Genomic DNA, 17,332 nt, shown 5'->3' on the forward strand with positions numbered 1-17,332 from the left:
GCTGGCTATTTCTTAGTTCAGCCAACTCAGTTAAACAATGGAAACAAATATTAAGAAATATTTAGCTGGTGCTTATTATGGGGTAGCTAGGTGGCACAGTAGAGTATTAGGCCTGGAGTCAGGAAGATTCATTTTCATGATTTCAAATCTGACCTCAGATACTTACTAGCTGCATGATCTTGGGCAAGTCACTTAACTTTGTTTACTTTCATTTCCTCGTGTATAGAATGGCTTGGAAAAGGAAATGACAAACCACAGCAGTGTCTCTACCAAAAAAAAATGGCGCCATGAAGAGTCAGACAGAACTGAAAATAACAAAAACTATGAGAGCTGATATAGCATAGAGAATAAAGAGCCAGACTTGAACGCAGGAGGACCTGGGTTCCAGTCCTATGGCTACATGATTCCCAGCAAATCACTTAATCTCTTTCAAGAATGTAAATGGTAAACAAGGTGGTGACCTCCATTAGTAGAGGGAGTTTCCTCACCCATGAGTTCCCTATACCAATTAAATCCCTCCTCTGTGTCCCATACTATCCCACTATGGTGAAGGCAGACAGTTGAATCACAGCCATGATGTGTTTCCAAATCTTCCATCAATATGAAAATGCTTATTACTTATTATCCAGCCTTTTTTCTCAAGGTAGAATAATCTTGATTTCATTGTTCTTTCCCTAGAGAATTCCATTTTTAAGCAAGGAGATTGGCCTAGAAGATCATCACTGAGGCTGTCATTACTTGCATAACTGACATCAGGGTAATGCCAAAAAATGAGCAGGAGGCTTCTGTGTGTTACATTTCAGTTTAACCACTCAAAGTAAAAACAGAAGCTGTTTCAGTACAATCTATTCTACAGAAAATTGCCTATTTTGAAAGATGTACAATAACTAAGAACTTGTCTTTTTTTGTACTTATTCCTTTGAGGTTGGGGTAGCCCAGTATGATGGGATCCTATAAATAGAAGCTATCTCTGAGCATAGAGTTTCTCCATGCAAATCTAGTTTTTCAAATGTATATATTTATTTTATCTTTGAAATCATCACTGCTACTCTCGCCAATTAATATTTATTGAGAGCCCCCTGGGTACATGGCAACAGACCAATTTTCTTTGTATTTGCACAAAATAGCAATGAAAAAGAAAAGAGGCGTTTTTTTTTAAAGGGGGAATTAGTTAACCCATAGTTGACAAGTGTAAAGTACTCTAAAGTCCATCAGGCCAGGAAATCAGTAACCTTTATATTATACAGGACTGGTTACTTAGCTTGTGCTGTACACTTGTTCAAAGAGTAAAAGCAGAGATAAGCCAAAGATTTAAGCAAATGCTTAGCTTAACTTAGCGTTGGGTGGTCTGATGTTGGTTTATATATAATTTCTTTTTTAATGTGGGTGTGGAGTGAAGAGAAGAGGAATGTATTCTGGGAACCATTTCACGCATAAAGGGTTGTGATATAGGCGTAAAAACTGGGCCTCCAGAGCAGTGGAGACTGGAAAACATAAAAATGAAGAATTCACTGCCTCCTCCAGGCAGTGTCTAGGGTGTAGAGAAAAAAATGTAAATATGGGTGATAATCCACAGTCACTAACAACTTCAATCTCAGTTCATACAGCTTACCTATGAAGCCAGCACCCTTCTCAAATCTCACCTCTACCTCATGCCATACAAAACATGCCCAATGTGTCATGGTCTCAAAATCAGTCTATCTATCTACAAAGAACACACCTGGAAATTCTTAATAGAGAACTAAATTTAGGGACTGGAAGACCTGAGTTTGGATCCTGGGCCAGATAATCCGGATCAAAGTCCAGGAAAAAGATTCCCTCTCTCAGCTTTACATTCCTCATCTATGAAAGGGGGATGAGATTTGCACCTTCCTCAAAGGGTTGTTGCAACTTACAAATAAGGTTGTCTCTGGAGCACTTTGTGAAGTTTACGGCATTATATGAATTTTGTCATTTTTATTACATCATTCTTACCCTCTTAGTTCAATGAAATCCACCTAAAAACAGTCCTGAAACAAGCAATTATTTTGCTAGTATTCTTTTTTATTTTCTCTTCTGTAAAGGTAACTAAAATGACTGATTGTTATAACTAAATAAAAAATCTTGGGAAGTAAGCTCACCAAAAGCAGTATTGTTGTTATTATCATCGTTGCTGTTGTTGCTAGTAATCATAAGAACTAGCCCTTATAAAGCACTTTAAAGCTCGCAAAGTGCTTTGCAATTATGATCTCATTTTCTTTTTACAACAGCCCTAGGAGGTAGGTGCTGTTGTTGCTTACATTTTACAGGTGAGAAAAGAGGCAGTAAGTCAAGTGCATAGGTTCACACAGCTAGGATCTGGGGAAGGATTTGAACTCAGGGCTTCATGACACTAGAGACAGCACTTTCCACTCAACCAATTCTTGTTGTTAATATTATATAATTATCATTAAAATGAGACTTACAATGTTATAATCAGCATGTACTTTACATGAAAATCTGGGGAACCAGGTAGTATTTGAAATTTTCTTCAAACAGATCCTTTTTTAATTTTCCTTATTAATAAACAAGATGTAACATAATCTGATTAATTGGATTCTCTCTCCTTCTCTATTTGTCTCCCTTCTATATCCATGTCTTTATTCCCAATTCTTCTTCATTTTCTCTCTTCTCATTCTCTTTTTTTTTTAAACCCTTACCTTCTGTCCTGGAGTCAATACTGTGTATTGGCTCCAAGGCAGAAGAGTGGTAAGGGTAGGCAATGGGGGTCAAGTGACTTGCCCAGGGTCACACAGCTGGGAAGTGTCTGAGGCCAGATTTGAAAGTAGGACCTCTCGTCTCTAGGCCTGACCTCTCAATCCACTGAGCTACCCAGCTGCCCCCTCTTCTCGTTCTCTTGATTTTGTTCTCTCTGCCTCAGTCTCTCTGTGTCTCTGACTCTCATTATGTCTTTATCTTTCTCTCCCTCCCTGCTCATTCTCTCCTGGTTGAATAATATATCATAAAGCCCACCTGAATAGATTTGTACAGTCCTTTCTTCACTCTGTGTTATTTTCTTTTTTTTCAAACCTACAATTTGGAAACTTTTTTCCTTTTTTAAATTTAAAATATTTTTCCATGGTTATATGATTCATGGTCCCCTCTCCCCTTGCCTCCCCCATCCCGAAGGTGACAAGTAGTTCCCCTGGGTTATACATGTATCATTGTTCAAAGCCTATTTCCATGTTATTAATATTTGCAGTAGAGTGATCTTTTAACATATAAACCCTAATCACATCCATATTGAGCTACATGATTGATCATATGTTTTTCTTCTGAATTTCTGCTCCCACAGTTCTTTCTCTGGGTGTGGATGGCATTCTTTCTCATAAGTTCCTCTGAATTGTCCTGGGTCATTGCATTGCTGCTAGTAGAGAACTCCATTACATTTGATTGTGCCACGGTGTGTCTATCTCTGTGTACAATGTTCTCCTGGTTCTGCTCCTTTCACTCTGCATCAGTTCCTGGAGGTCTTTCCAGATCACATGGAATTCCTCCAATTTATTATTCCATTGAGCACAATAGTATTTCATCACCAACAGATATCACAATTTGTTCAGCCATTCCCCAATCTATGGACACTGCCTCATTTTCCAATTTTTTGCCACCATAAAGAGCGCGGCTACAAATATTTTTGTATGTCTTTTTCCTTATTATCTCTTTGGGGTACAACCCAACAATGGTATGCCTGGGTCAAAGGGTAGGCATTCTTTTAAAGCCCTTTGCTCATAGTTCCAAATTGCCCTCCAGAATGGTTGGACCAATTCACAGCTCCACCATCAGTGTAATAGTGTCCCAATTTTGCCCTATCCAACAGAAACTTATCCATCCCTCATGTCCACTCTGCAAAATAACTTTTTCTCCTTTTTGTAGGAAGGCATAGAAAATAACATAGAGGCAGGAATGTGTACATATTATATATATATATATACATATATATATATATTGTATATATGTAAAACTAACATGTACTCTTGCCTCACTCTCTCTAAACAATGCCTCTCCATTTCCCTCTCAGCATCCTAGGGATAACCCAGAGGGATTGGGTGATTTCTCTGAAGTCTCTATTGCAGTGTATTCTCTCCTACCTCTAGTGAATAGTATCCCAATTCCATTTAGCTAAATAATATCAGTTATTTATTCAAAGATATTTTACTTTCCCAATCACGTGTAATAACAATTTTCAACATGGAACAATGTTTTCCATAAGATCCAAATTGTCTCCCTCCTTCCCTTCCCTCCTCTCTTCCAGAGATGATAAGCAATTAATCTGGGTTATATCTGTATTTTCATGTGAAATATACTTGCACATTGGTCATTGTTGAAAAAGAATATTTATATAAAACCAAAAACCCAAAATTAAACAATAAACAAACTAATGTGAAAAATAGGATGCTTTGATCTACATCTGACTCCAACAGTTCTTCCTCTGGAGGTGGATAGCATTCTTTGTCTTAAATTCTTCAGAATTGTCCTGAACCATAGTATTGCTGAAAGTAGCCAATTCCATCAATTCACTTTTACAAATGAATATTTACTTTGCAGATTTAGCAAGAAAAGGAGTACAAGTATCCCTCCCTCAACACGTGGGAGCAACACTCTCCTCTGCCCTCTTCAGTCATTGGGAAGCATGGGATCAAAGTTAACACCATTTCTATATTGCAATGGTCCCAATAAGTATACATAAAAATGTAATATTATTCTTAACTTGAACCCTTGTCTCAGCTACCTCTGAAGTGGGTCTTTAAGATTACTTAGCTCCTTGAAGCTGGCTATGAACCCAAAGTACATAGGCTTCACTTCCCAATCTGCTGGTGGCTTATTGTCCTGACCCTTCAAAGTTATAGCTTCCAATCTCCACCAAAACCAAATACCAAGGCAAAGAACCAAGACTCATATTCACAAGTGATATAGCTTCTGAAAAGGTAACTCCAAAGACTCTTGCCTCATAACATTGCCTATCTTCTCCCAAAGGAAGAAGAGTTAAACCAAGAAAAAGACTTAAGTTCTAGTCAGTTAGTAGTTATTGTTTTTTTAACAGTTACATAGTCAATCAAAAAGGTTCTTCACCACATGGAAACAGCAACCAACTATGCATGCTCTAAAATCTCTCCAAGTCACTTACCTTATATGTCATCATGAATCTTCAGAAGTAGGCTCCCTAGCTTCTTCTGCATTGGAGATTGTTTCAAAGACATTTCTCCTGATCACAAGAAATGTACTCAGTGGCATTGTCCCATTATACTTTAGTTACTATCAGAGTTTTGGAGATGAAAGGGAATTCTAAGGTCATTCAGTTGTACCACCATTTTTTATAATTGAGGACTAGTAAGATTAAAAGACTTGCCAACACTCATTAGAGAGTAAGTGTAAAGTTAGGATTTGAATCCGAATCCTTTGATACCATACCTTTGCATTGCAGTTCTTCTCCACTTTTTTAAGCCAGTGGGTTACCTACTTCAGTTTTTTTTTTTCACTTTAAGCTTTAGGTCTAGTGGATGGAAAAAAGAGATAAAGGAATTTCAGTTGCCCTCAAGTTGATAAAAGAGGTCAACTGGGGAAAGGAAGGAAAAGGAGATGGAGACCTTTGAGTTTCTGAACTTAGGTGCTTTCAGGCTTACTTCATTATTTCCAAATTTCAAGGAGCCATAATTTTAACAGTATAAATACTTCTTCCACAAAGAGAGACCACAAACCCATTCTAATTTAGTATAATCATCTCCAAAAGGAACCATGGCTCACAGACTCACCACTGGGTAGCCAGCCTAGAAACGAAATCTTCTGAACTTAGCCAAATTCTTCTAGAATAACAGACATAAAAAAAGATGACCTAGTCCAAACTGGATTTTGCTAGCTTGGTAGACCCTACCACACATTATACTACCTTGGAAGTCTCTTAGAGACTCCAGGCTCAGTTTCAGGCTTTGGAATAAGACTACTCTGGAGGAAGGAAAGATTGGCCATGGTCCAGAAAAATAAACCAACTTATCAGTGGATATATCAGTCAGTAATTTTATTAACAATCTAGTGTATGCTAGATACTGTGGATAGAAATAAAATTTGTAATGCTGTCATACTTAAGGAACTTGTCATTGTGGAATTTCCAGGTTGAATCAAGCTATTTGGAACTTTGTGACTACTGGGAAATGTCAGTTTAAAAATGAACAGGAATGGTATAAGAGACCACTCTGCAAATCTGGAACAACTAGTGAGGGATCATAGGCTCATACCCTGACAACATGAAAGGATCTGAATGAACATCAATAGAAGGTAAGATCCTTGAAGACAGGGGCTGTCCCCCTTTGAGATTTATATCTCCAGTGCCTCACACCATTCCTGATTCATGGAATCCTGAGTTTATTGATTTAGAGCTTGAACAGACCTTAGAAATCAGCTAGTACAATTACCTCATTGGCCAGATGAGAAAACAGAAGTCTAAGTTTAGTGATTTTCCCAATGTCCCAGGGGGAGAAAGTGGCCAATCCAGGACTAAAACCCAGGCTCTCTGACATCAAAATATCATGTGCTTTCCACTATATTACACTGCTTCTTATCAAACATCCTTGATAAATACTTGTAGGTTGAATGAGTAAATCCAACCACCCTCATTTTACAATTGAGGACACTACATGTCAAAAGAGTCAAGGAACTCGCCCAGGAGATTTAGACCCAGACTGATAAGATTGGTCCATAACAGAGACACTATAATACTGCTTCATGTTGGTGTTAGTATGGGAAAGGGTCTAATGTTTTCCAGAATTGTTGGGAAGTAAGAGGGTTCTTCTGATGGAAAGTAAATTTAGTGATAGAGGAAGGATTGGAAACATTTATTCCTCTCTAGGGCAATTGGGTTACTTTTAGCTATCCTCTTATCCCACTGTCTTTCTGTCCTCTTCTCTTCTCTTCTCTTCTCTTCTCTTCTCTTCTCTTCTCTTCTCTTCTCTTCTCTTCTTTATTTCTCTCTGTATGTCTCTCTCTGTTCCTATCTCTGTCATTAACATAATCACACACACACACACACACACACACACACACACACACACACACACACAATCATTTGGGGAATCCATAGTCTTTGGCTACAAAATAGACACTTGTCAGCTAGGAACTGAGCCATCCCCACTCACCTGAGTGAGTCAACAGAGGAACAGCTATTAGGAAAAAAGGCATTACTGACTGGAGCTAAAGTGAAACCTACAGCCCTGAGCCTAGCAAGGTCCTTCCATCTTCTAGTTCTGAAAATGATGCAATCATCACATAACTATTCTTTTATTCTTCTTGTTCATTTCTTAAGCCCCTTCTCAACCTGAACCCAACTTATCTTTCCTGCTTTGAGAGACTTTTTATCTATTCCTCACACACGACATTCCATAGCCCAGTGGCTTTATCAAGATAAGGCAATAGTTTTCATACATTGGAGAAAAGATTTGATAAACTTGGAAAAGAAAAAAAATCCAACTTTGAAGTTTTTCTATTTATGAAGGAATATTTTGACTGTTGACAAAACATAATAATGATCTTCCTTCCTTTTTTCCTTCCTTCTTCATTTCTCTCCTTCCTTCTCTTTCCTTTCTTTCTTTTCTCTTCCATTTTGTTTTGCAGAATTTAGAGAAACAATAACTTTAAATCAGTCATCTGGCTCTACTAAGAGCTCTGATAATTATCCCCCATAGATCCCTTTAGTGAGTCTGTTTCTATTTCTTTCTTTGAAAGTAGTTTCTTTCTGACATTTTTATGTAGTCTTTCTGTTTGCTAAAATAACAGGACTCTTCTGCTAGGAAAAAAAAATCTACCATTTTGGAGGTGGGTTGCTGGGGGGGAAGGAATTCGCTTCTCCATGGTTTCCCTTACAAACTTCCTCCTAAAGGAGGCTGCTAGGAAGAATTCATGTCAGTCTGGAATTTTGTGCAATTCCCCATTTTTTCTTTGGTGAGTTTATGAAACTGAATTGTTCCTCATTCCTCCGTAGAGCTGACTCACCCCAGCACAATATGCTAAAGCATCCTATAGCGTTCCTGCAAGATACTTTTTAAAACCTAATTATGTAGCATCCAATATGTACAATGACACAAAACTGAAACAGCTGCCTGATCCCTCTCTGCCATTGTAGGGGGATCTAGGAAATCCCTCTTTATGATGGCATAAGATGACAACAGCAATAAGGTAAGTCAAAAGACAACAGTCTCAGTTACGGTTTCATGTCTGGTGCAGTGGACCACGCAGAAACTGAGGGTTCAAATAAACAACTCCTTCCCAGCCCCAGGGACCTGCCGTTCCCATGGTGGTAAAAAGCAATCCGCGAAGGTAAAAGCTGGCAAAAACTGCTGGCTAGCAGATTAAAGGCATGCAGTAAGGCAACTCCCTGGGGTCTCAGGAGCTCTCTGCCAAAATCTTAAAACGGTTTTTATATCCTCCTTGCCCAAAGGGTCCACAGCTGGGTCCCAGATCAATCTGTCTGTGGGTAAAGTTAACTCAAACAGCCCCAGATCTATTCCATTACTTCTCTGCTCAGTCACAACAGCCCCTATTGATATTATGGGAGATTGGGAGTCAGTGGGAACCTCCCCACTTCTACTGGGTCCAGGACCATGGCAAGAACCATCAAAGAGATACTAGTTGATACGTGGGAAGAAAACTGGATAGTGAATTAAAGTCCTCAGTTCCAATCCTGGCTCTCCCACGTGCTCTTCATGTGATGTTGGGCTGGTCACTTAACCCGCCTAAGAATAGCCAACAGCTGGCATTTATATAGGGCTTTAGGGTCTTCTAAATGCTTTACATATGTTTCCTCCATTAATCCTCATGACAACCCTGTAAGGTAGGTGTTTTTATTAACTGAGGAAACTGACTGAGAGAAATTAAGTTGACTTGACCAAGATGGCATAGCTAGCAAGTGTCAGACAGGATCTGAACTCAGGTCTTCCTGACTCCGAGGCCACACTTCATCTTCTCTACCACCTAGCTGCAAAGGAAAAGGAAGCAATAGTTTAGAATTACTTAGAAGTCAAAATGATCCAAATGAACTAGAATTTTAGACTGAACATACTAAAATTAAGGTAGCTAAATGGCAAAGTGAATAAAGCTCTGGGCCTGGAGTCAGGAAGACTGGAGTTTAAATGTGGTCTCAGACATTTACTAGCTGTTTAAAACTGGACAAGTCATTTAACTCTGTTTGCCTCAGTTTCTTCTAGAGAAGGAAATGGCAAAATCACTCCAGTATCTTTGCCTAGAAAATCCTCAAAAAAAGGGAATCAGATGTGACTGAACAACAAACATTAAGATAAGATTTAATAGGACTAAATGTAAGGTCCTAAAGTAGAGTGAAAAAATTAGTTTGGGCAGAAACTAGGTGTAGACCAATGTCTTATGCCACTTGCTAAAATAATATCAAAAAGGACATATGGTCTAGACCAGTGATGGGCAAAATATGGCCCGCGGGCCAGATGGGGCCCCCTGAAATGTTCTATCTGCCTGGGCAACATTATTCCTAATCTGATTAATACAGTGAGTAGGATACAGTACAATGAAACTTTGAAAGAGTTGCCTTAGAAAAAGATTGACAGATGAGCATTTCCTTTGGCCCCCTCTTTAAAAAGTTTGCCCATCACTAACCTAGACATAAAAGGAAATATCATAATCAAATTAGAAAAACAGGGCACATATATATTAGGAGAGGACATTTTAGGATATGTTAGGAGAGGAATTTATGAGCAAACAAGAGATGAAGAACATCGTGAAATGTAAAGTGGATAATATTGATTACATCTAATTTAAAAGTTTCTATACAAGTAAAACAAATGTAACCAATGTCAAGAAAGCAGAAATTGGGGGGAAATTGTATAGACGGTTTCTCAGATAGAGGTCTCATATCTCAACTATATAGAGAATTTGGTCAAATTTATAAGAATAAGATCCACACCCCAATGGATAAGTGGGCAAAAGATATGAATAGACACTTTGGGGATGAAGAAGTCAAATCCCTATATAGGTTTGTGAAAAAAAGGCTCTAAATCACTACTGACTAGAGAAGTGAAAATCAAAATAATTCTGAGACCGCATTTCAAATTTATCAGATTTGTTAAAATGATAAAAAAAAGGCAAAATAACAAATGTTGGAGGAACTATGGGAAAATGGGGACACAATACACTATCGATTTGACTGATCCAACCATTTTGGAGAGCAATTTCTAATTATGCCCCGAGAGTTATAAAATCATGTGACATGAGATGTAGCAATACCACTGCTGGGTCTATTTCCCAAGAAGATCAAAGAAAAGGAAAAGAACCTATATGCTCCAAGAAATTTATAGTAGATCTCTTTGGAGTAGCAAAGAACTGGAAATTGAGTGGAATGGGAAGGTAAACTGTGGTATATGATTGTGATGGAATACTAACTGTGCCATAAGAAATGATGAGCAGGTTAATTAAAAAAAATTTAGAAATACCCACATGAAATAATGAAGAGTGAAATGAGTAGAATCAAGAAAACATTATACATAGCTATAGAATTAATACTTGAAGAATAACTTGTGAATGTCCACTTCCAGAAAATGAACTTAAAAATTAGAAACAGGAAACACACAATCTGCATATACATATCTTTTTTTTTTCATTTATACATATCTTTTTGATGGGTGTGCCTTCTATGATTCAGGGAGGGAAAGAAGTCTGGAAATAAATTATATTAAGTAAGTAAATAAATAATGACACTTACCTCCCAGGGTGGAGCAGCTAGATGGTACAGCGAGTGCTGTAGAATGCTGGGCCTGGAGTCAGGACTCATCTTCCCCAGTTCAAATCTGGCCTCAGACAATTACCAGCTGCATGACTCTAGGCAAATCACTTAACCCTGTTTACCTCACTTTCCTTGTCTGCTAAATGAGTTGAAGAAGGAAATGGCAAGCTACTCTAGTACCTTCACTGAGAAAAACCCAATTGGGGCCATGAAGAATTCGACATGGCTAAACAACAAAACTCTCCAAAGGTTGCTTTAATGATCAAATAAATGCTTTATAAAATGTTTAGCACAATGTCTGGCGCATAGCAGGCTGGGATATTATTGTTGTTATTATTATTAATCATATAAGCTCAGACAGTTGTTTGCTGTATTGACCTGAACAAATCATTTAAACTTTATTTGCTTTAGTTTCCTCATCAGTAAAAATGGATATAATAATAACATTTGCCTCCCAGGATTACTGTGAGGATAAAACAAAATATTTGCAAAGTGCTTTGTAAATCATAAAGTAATATAAATGCTATTATTATATTGATAACAGCATCTAGAGAGATTTCCACTTTACATACTAACAAAAACATGAGATAGATGAAGTGATTGATGATAAATTAAAAACACCAAACTATATCAATATATATAAATCTATATGGGGGGAGAGTGATTGAATAGCCAAGAAAAAGAAACAAAAATACGTTTGTTTTACATATTATTTGAAAATTCCTTATCTAAAATGCTTATGCCCTCAAACCGGTGTCTTTTTTATTACTGTAAAACTTCGATTAACCAGAGTGCCAAGTGAATAGGGAAGGATGATTCATTTAAATTTCCGTTTAAGTTGGAGTTATTCTCTGGAAAATCCCTTTTGTCTGAATTCTTCTTGTTAAAAGTATTTGTAAATGCAATAGTCAACTTCCTGCCTTAGTAAGTACAGTATTCTGAACACTATTTATTCTGCCTTACATGAATGAAGTTCTTTCATGATTCTGGTGGCCAGTTCTCATATCATATAAGTGAAAGAGAGAAAATATGGTTATGAACTGACAGAGAAAAACTCTTCATAGAAGTTGATTTTTTAAAGTACATCCTAGATGGAAGATGACTTCCCTGAGATTTGCCACTCCTAAAATTTGAGAGAAGGAGAAAAAATTCTGGTTACTAAGGGTAGGTTTATCATAGATCTGGTCAAGCTTTTGAAATACCCTAAAATAATTATTTTTAGATTTAATCTTCATTATTAACATTTTCATGACTATTTTAAATTTGTATTAAATTTTTTTTGATTATTTATTTATAATATTTTTCCATGGTTACATGATTCCTGTTCTTTCCCTTGACTTTTCCCTGCCCCTCTCCCAGAGCTGATGAGCAGTTCCACTGGGTTATACATATATCATTGCTAAAAATCTATTTCCATATTATTGATATTTGCAATAGAGTGATCATTTAAAGCCAAAATCCTACTTTGGCTTTAATTTAAAGCCAAAATTTAAAGCCAATCCTATACCCATTGAACCATGTGATCCCCTAAAATAATTATTAACTGTAATGCTATGTCAATCTGCCATCTGGTTGAACATTTGATTAAATATTTCTTCCCTTTCATCATTAATATTGTTTGACTTCCAAAGGCCCTTAGGTGTAGGAATTTTAGATTGTCATTTAGCCAATTAGTATGGATGAAATGCCTTAAGACAGTAATAACAGGGGCAGCTAGGTAGCACAGTAGATGGAGTGCCAGTGTTGGCATTGGGAGGACCTGAGTGTTATGAGGAAGAGCATATGCTCTTCCTCATAACATAGGTTAAAACATAGCCTCGAACACTTCCTAGCTGTGTGACCTTAGACAAGTCACTTAATTCCAATTGCCTAGACCTTACTGCTCTTCTATCTTTGAACAAATAAGTAATATTGATACTAAGATGGAAGGTAAGGTAAAGGTTTAAAAACCAACTTAAAAGCAACCCTTACCTTCCATCTTAGAATCAATTGGATCCAAGGCAGAAGAGCAGCAAGGACTAGGTCATTGGAATTAAATGACTTGTCCAAGGTCATATAAATAGGCCTGGTTCTTTTATCCATTGAGTCACCTAGGTACCCTTTGTTAGGGTTTAAAAAATTTTAAGGCAGTAATAGTATTTTTTGTTTGTTTTTTAGAATATTTTTCCATGGTTACATAATTCATGTTCTCTCCCTACCCTCTTTCTTCCCCCCCTCCTCCCAGAACTGACACACAATTCCACTGGGTTATACATGTATTGTTGCTCAAAACCTATTTCCATATTATTTATATTTGTAATAGAGTGATCTTTTAAAACCAAAATCCCCAGTCATATACTCATAGAACCAAGTGATAAAATGTTTTTCTTTTGAATTTCTACTCCCACAGTTCTTTCTCTTGATGTGGATAGCATCCTTTGTCATAAGCCCTTTGGGATTGTCCCGGATCACTGCATTACTATTAGTAGCAAGTTTATTACATTTGATCATCCAACAGTGTTTCAGTTTCTGTGTACAATATTCTCCTGGTTCTGCTCATTTCACTCCACATCATTTCATGGAGGTCTTTCAAGTTTATATAGAAATAAAGCAGTTTATCGTTCCTTATAGCACAATAGTATTTCATCACCATCATATACCACAATTTGTTCAACCATTTCCAAATTGATGGACACCCCCTTGTTTTCCAATTTTTTGCCACCACAAAAAGTGCAGCTATAAATATTTTTGTAAACATTTTTCATTTTCTCTTTGGGGTACGAACCCAATAGTGGTATGGCTGGATCGAAAGGCATGTATTCTTTTAAAGCCCTTTGGGCATAATTCCAAATTTTAAAGCAGTAATATTTTTTCAAGCAGGCCCTGACTTTCAAATATATGATACTTCTGTTCTATACATTTTCACATACTATTATTACAGATGAAGAAGCTGAGGTACTGAGGGATTTCCCTAAGGCCCTATAACTAGTAACCTGTGAATCCAGGATGCTGATCTTGATCTTCTTCTGACCAGTGCCTTCTTGACTCTCTTCAGCCTACATTTCATTTCTCTTTCAATCACAAGATGGGTTAAACTGTGTGTTTGTGGGCAAGCCTGGGAATTTAACCATCTTTTATAACCCTGTCTCTCTGAGAAAGTTGCAAGTTCAACAAAAACCAACTTATCTCAAACTTATTTGAATTTAGATAAATTCAATAACCTTCTAGAAAACTACCCCTGTCTATGAAAGAAGGAAACTCACTATACAATATTTTATAAACTATCGCAAAATAGTTAAATATCCTATTCAAAACTCAATTCAAAAAAATTCAGGTCATAGACAAATTTGCCAAGACAAAATGTCTGAGAGGAAGAGGACAAACAGAAAGCAGTGGATTATCCACAGGAACTGAATGCTTCATAGGGCTATTTGGCAAAGATAATTCTCACAGCTATTCAGAGTCGCCATGTCTCCATAAAACTTCATGAAATTTTTGTGATGTTTGAAATTCATTTATCTTTAAAAATGCTATTCTTGGAGCAGCCAGGTAGCTCAATGGATAGAGAGCCAAGCCTGGAGTAGAAGGTCCTGGGTCCAAATCTGGCCTCATACACTTCTTAGCTGCATAACCCTGGCAGGACACGTAACCCCCAACTGCATAGCCCTTACTCCTCTTCTGCCTTGGAACCAATATTTAGGATCAATTCTAATACAGAAGGTAAAGATTTGTTTTTTTTATTTTAAAATGCTATTCTTCCTTCATCTTCATTACGTGCCTGTGTGGTATTTAGATTAGTGAAATGGTCATGTACTAGGTCAGGGCTGGCGAACCTATGGAACACATGCCAGAAGGGGCTGCTCTCCTCCCCCTCTCCACCACACCTGAGGACATTTCACACTTCACCTACCCCTCTGCCCAGCAATCCAATGGGAATACTTCCTCCCTCACCTATCTGGGGTAAGGGGGCAACTCGCATGCCCATGAGGGTTGTAATGTGGATACTGTCTCCAAAAGGTTCACCATCACTGTACTAGGTCATGCCCTTGAGTATGGTCTCACTTGAGTCTCTTCCACCATAAGGTCCATTTTTTAAAAGTCAAGTTAAAGTATTTATTAAGCAATAAATGCACCAGGAACTGTACTTACATCTGGGAATACAGAGAATGACAAAACCAGACCCTGCTCTCGAGTAGCTCATAATCTAATTGGAAAGACAAAATGCAAACCATCATGTACAAACAAGATATAAAGCAGATAACACAGAGCTGATCTCTTAGAGAAAGCACTGATATTAAGGGGCCAAGGAATGGTAGAGAGGACTTTTTAGAAAGAATTATAAGAAGTAAAAAGTTTGGAGAAGTAAAACACCAGGTGTCTGCCCTCATCCCTGCCCTGGCAGTCTCTTTAATACGATGGTTTCTGGAGGGCTATTGGACTTCCCAACACCCTTAGCTCAGAGACATTTGCTGTTTTTCATTCCATAGCTCCCCCTGTGCTGAAGGCTGCAGGTGTGGTGCAGCTGTGCCCAAGGTAAATTCTTGGAGGTTTGTGCAGCTCCGCAGAAGGTAAGAGTCTTTTCTTTCTCTCTTCTTCTTCCGTCACTCTACTGAGATTAACATTTTCCCTTGCTTTTGTGCACATGAAATACAACCTTTGGATGGCAGAATCTTCTGGCCCCACCGCTTCAGCTTCGTATTCAAGGTGAAGAGAGAATCATATTGTTTTTATCTCTTTGGGCTAGAGACCACCAACCACAGAGACCAGAGTGGTGGAGGGAGTCGAACTTTCTCCCCACCTTGGCCCAGCCCAAGCTCCAATCCTGACCACATTGAAACATCACTACAGACAGAGGAAGACTGATCCATTTTTAGACTTTGACAAAATGGGATTCCTCCACAAGCTGGATGACCAGCTGAAATGTTCATTGGCTTCTTCAATTAGGCAACTTGCCCTTAAATGTAATCTAAATCTAAAGCATTAGAGTTGGAAGATGCTTTCTTTTTTCTTCTGTTTTCAATAGAAATGAGAGAAACTAAATGGTCACCATCCTCTGTATAAGGCTTATAGGTAGGAAACCATGGTTCAAATCTCTCCTCTCACATTTACTAGCTGTGTGATTGCTCAAAAGCCACCCAGCCTCTTTAAACCTGAGTTTCCTCATCTAGAAAATGAGGTAATAATATCTATAAATGGAGGTTCTTAACCTGGGGCAGATTATCCTTTGGATGGCAGATATATATAAAGTATAGTGCAAATCTGGTCTCAATCACTTACAGGTTGTGTGACCCTGGGCAACTTACCTAACCCTGTTTACTTCAGTTTCCTCATCTGTAAAATGAGCTGGAAAAGGAAATGACAAAGCACCCCAGTATCTTTTGCCAAGAAAACTTCTCCCAATAAAGGGGTCACAAAGAAGTCAAACATGACTAAAAAATAGCTAAACAACAAATATATACATATATAAATAAATACATATATAATTGTGTCTCAAGAGAATTGGTTTCCTTTGTAAGCAGGTGTATTTTATTTAATGCATTTTAAAATATTGTTTTGTCCACAGACCTCACCAGACTGCTAAAAGGGATCTTATGATATTTAAAAAATGTTAAAACCTTTGCTTTAGCACTTCTCTAATAGTCTTATGAAAGCTCAAAGTAGATAATACATTGAATATTCTTTGCAATCCTTAAAGCATTACAGGTATACATAGAGCTATTATCATTGTTGTTGTCAACAAGTAAACAAATATTTATTCAGAGTAAGCTATGTGCCGGGCTCTGGACTGAGTGCTAAGAAAACAAATACAAACAAAAAGGTAGTCCCTCTCTCAAGGAGTTTACATTCTAATTGAGGAGATCTAAAAGCAGAGGAAGAGGTATCCAGTCAAGGGCATGGTGGCAAAGTCCAAAGATGGCTGGTTTGACTGGTCCCATCATCAAAGTGGAAGTTCTGGAGAAAAGTCACCAATGGGAGGATTCCACAGTGGTGGGAAGAAAAAAGCAGCTTCTTAGAGGAGGAAGGTTGTCTTATTGTTATTTGAAGACTATTTTTAAGTTTCTTTTCAGCCATCACTTCTCTGACTAGTATGACTCCTAAATAATCTCCTTCTTCTAAATTTAACCTTTTCTTAATGGCCTTATTTATTAACTATTTAAATATAAAAGCAAAGTCCAGAATTTGGGGTTGGAAGGGACCTCAAAGACCATCTATTCTTTTTTTTTAAACCCTTAGCTTCTGTGTATTGGCTCCTTGGTGGAAGAGTGGTAAGGGTGGGCAATGGGGGTCAAGTGACTTACCCAGGGTCACACAGCTGGAAGACCATCTATTCTAACCCATAACCAAAGAGAAATCTCCCCTACCGAACTAGTTATTGGTCACATAGTCTTTGACAGGAGGCTTAGGATGAGGAGGAATTTACTATACACTAAGGAAATACATTCTATTTTATTTTGATAATTCTAATCATTAAGACACTTTCCCAGACCTAAGTCTAAATTTGGCTCTTTTTTTTTTAAACCCTCACCTTCCGTCTTGGAGTCAATACTGTGTATTGGCTCCTTGGTAGAAGAGTGGTAAGGGTAGGCAATGGGAGTCAAG

Source organism: Gracilinanus agilis, chromosome 5, assembly GCF_016433145.1.
Source record: "Gracilinanus agilis isolate LMUSP501 chromosome 5, AgileGrace, whole genome shotgun sequence".
NCBI classification, from domain to species: domain Eukaryota; kingdom Metazoa; phylum Chordata; class Mammalia; order Didelphimorphia; family Didelphidae; genus Gracilinanus; species Gracilinanus agilis.